Here is a 3,095-nt window from a genome sequence, read left to right as displayed (position 1 = left end):
AGGGGGGTTTATTTTAACCTAAAAGATTATATTTAACAAAATAAAAGATTGCTGAGGTCAAAGAAACAAAACTCTGTGCAAAAATGTGAACAWAAACAGAATWWWAAAAAAAACATGAGGATATATACATCTCAGKGAAAAATTAAGAGACCACTGCAAAATGATSAGYTTCTCTGATTTTACTTTTTACAGGTTTATGTTTTAGTAAAATGAACATTGTTCTTTTATTATATGAACTACTGACAACATGTCTCTGAAATTACAAGCAAAAATTTTGATTTTATTTGCAATAAAGAAAAAGACGCAGCGCCTCAAATAATGCAAAGAAAACAATTTAATAGTCATTTAGGAACAACAGCAGGTTTTCAATGAGGTTCAGTGCAGTGAGCTCTTCATTTTGTCCAGAGCTGTATGTGTGTTTATATACTGGAAAGAAATGGAAGTCAGACGTGTTACGTTCAAAATAAAATATTAACTTAAATACAAAAGCCYGTTTCAGTAAATAAGGAAAGTACAAGTTCCCCCTCTCCATTASGATCAGGTGGCGCAGTCCAATCAACTCCATGTATGTAAGTCAGCTGAGCTCCGGCCGCCATCTTTCTGTCCGGAAACTCGCAGGGATCAGGACCGCTGAAYGAGGCGAGAATTAATCCTGAGCACAGAGATGAACAATGAACTGATGAAACTACAGAAGTGAACAAGCGAGTCCAAACCGACCAATAAACGTTTTATGGTAAACAAGTGGTGCAAAAAAAAAAAAAAGAGTCAGACTTTACTGGAGAGTCTTTGGTGGGTAAATGTATTTTTTAGTACAGGAMATATAATCACACACATCACATTCAAAGACTTATCACATAATATGTAACTGAGACATTAATTTATTTCAAAATTTATTTCAAAAACGTGAACATATCTGACTTCTGTCTCTGCCCCGACACATGAAATAAAATACAATAACCCTACAAATCAATGAACAGTTGACAGCTGTTTTCAAATTAGACGCATCTAAAATGCAAAACATTAATTATAACAATTTAAAACATCTAACAATCATGCAAACTTACACATAAAACCYTCAGTGTAATTACATTTGTCTAAAACACGTTAAAATATAACACTTTTAAAGCAAACAAATGATCCYAACGCATACCATAACTACGGATGGCTGTCAGTTACTGGTTGCTATGGTAACCATCGACGTCAAGAGCAACATAGCTTAGCTTATGCAGCAGAAAAACTGAATTTGAAGAATAAATGAACCGACTTCGACAGACTTCACGTGGATAATAATGTTAAAATGAAACCCTTTCACCGCTGCCTCCATTTAGTGTCTAAGAAGTTGTTTAATGGCATTTGATGAATAAAACTCCACTTTCATCTGTGGATAGAGACAYGGTTCGCCTTCCTSGAGGACGACATTCAAACGTTACGTTTTGTGTTGTTGAAAACACAAAGGAACAGAAGCTCCTCACCCCGTCCTGAATCCCTTTGTCCTCCAGCTCCTCTCCTCTGCACCTTGTGCCCCCCTCCCTATATTTAGAGATGGTATTTGGGGCAACCACTCCCACTCTTTCTTTCTCTCTCTTCTCTCCCTCTCCTGGTATTTTGGCTCACTCTGTCTCTGTCGGGGCCGGCCCGGTGATCGGCCGGGGCGCAGACATCTCATGGTGAGACGTAAATATTCTGATAAGCCGTGAACAATGTAGTTACACGTTAATGATCCAGCCTGGAAACACAACGTTTAAACCCGGCAAATAATACGCTCACACGAGTTTGTACGGCGGGCCGGGGGGGCCGGAYGGGGCCCACTGAGGAGCCTTTGGGTCGCAATGCAAAACCAAAACCCAGAGAGCCATGAAAGGTTGGATTTGAAAGAGTAAAAAATAAAAATGTATTTATTTAGTTGTTGTTTAAAGCAGCAGGATATAAAAAAGTTTTCTTTACGCATTTGTTAAAACCATCATCTCTCGTAAATGATAACGCTAGTTAGCACAGCGATGACGGCGGATAAACAGTTTTACTGGAACGGCAAGTTGTTTCTCCACCATTAGCACATTTAGCAGCATGCACACAAGGTTGACTGACAGCGCTAAGCCCCTCCTCCTGGTTCTGATTGGCTGATTTTGGTCGAGAGCGGTGCAACATGCTGACTCAAACTGGTCAACATGGTTTAACAAATATCTATAAAAACATATTTTTGTTAAAGTTAAATTTTTTAGCTACCCATACATAAGTAGCAGAAAAACAGCTTATTGAACTTTCTACAACATGTTACCGTGGCCTCTACACCAATTGTTTTGTAAATGTTTTAAAGATTTTATATCTTTTTTTTTTATATATATAATCATACATAGGAATTTGAGCATTGTTCCCCATGACTCTGCATTCTCCAGCACTGTCTGAAGAAAAACTCATACCAAGACTAATCTAGACGCTGTGGTCAAGATGAAGAAAGCGTCCAGGTGGTGGCAGCACCATGCTGCCGGGTCAGGAAGCTGCTGCAGGTTGAGTGAATAATGCAGCAATGAATGGTTGAAACCCTGCATGACATCAGGAGAACCTGCAGACCTCAGATGTTCATTTGAACTTTGTAGTTTTTGGTTTGCATGCGAGACACATTTTTGTCAAATCCTTCCTATTCCTGTATGTGTGTGCAGTAACTTAAATGTTTCCTGAAGTTCTGGTTGTTTTCCTGGCCTTATCGATGCTTTGAGCCACGCTGTCATACACAAGTGCTTTTACATAAATCAGTTTTGAAACTTTCAAATGAAACTGCATGTTGTTTTTTTTACCTTTTATTTAACAATACTAAACAAAAGGAGAGAGGTATTTGTTGAGATGTCTCCATGCAGGATGCCGCAGCCTCCACTACCTCCACCTACAGTTTGGATCTCTTTTATTTACAGTGTTAATTTAAAGATAAACATTTAAAGATCTTCTTTTGGTCGGTGCAGCAGCCATGACAGCTGTGGAAGGTTTTTACACAAAGTGTCCAAAGTTACCTTGTTTTATGAGCTCCGACCGGTGAGTGTGTGCGTAACTATCCACACACGCACGTTGTACCTTCGGGTAACCGTGTGTGTGTGTGTGTGTGG

General features: G+C 39.1%; 1 long non-coding RNA gene across 1 annotated transcript; it reads right to left on the bottom strand.

The window, feature by feature from the left end:
• Positions 1-316: 316 nt before the first annotated feature.
• Positions 317-2,242, bottom strand: LOC103477923 (uncharacterized). The gene is made up of 2 exons (XR_535714.1): positions 1,473-2,242; positions 317-652 (listed from the first exon to the last, which is right to left on the bottom strand). It is a non-coding gene; the product is annotated as an uncharacterized LOC103477923 (long non-coding RNA).
• Between the last annotated feature and the right edge of the window lie 853 nt (positions 2,243-3,095).

This window comes from Poecilia reticulata, linkage group LG2 (assembly GCF_000633615.1).
Source record: "Poecilia reticulata strain Guanapo linkage group LG2, Guppy_female_1.0+MT, whole genome shotgun sequence".
Taxonomy (NCBI): domain Eukaryota; kingdom Metazoa; phylum Chordata; class Actinopteri; order Cyprinodontiformes; family Poeciliidae; genus Poecilia; species Poecilia reticulata.
This window is presented reverse-complemented; position numbering and strand designations above follow the sequence as displayed.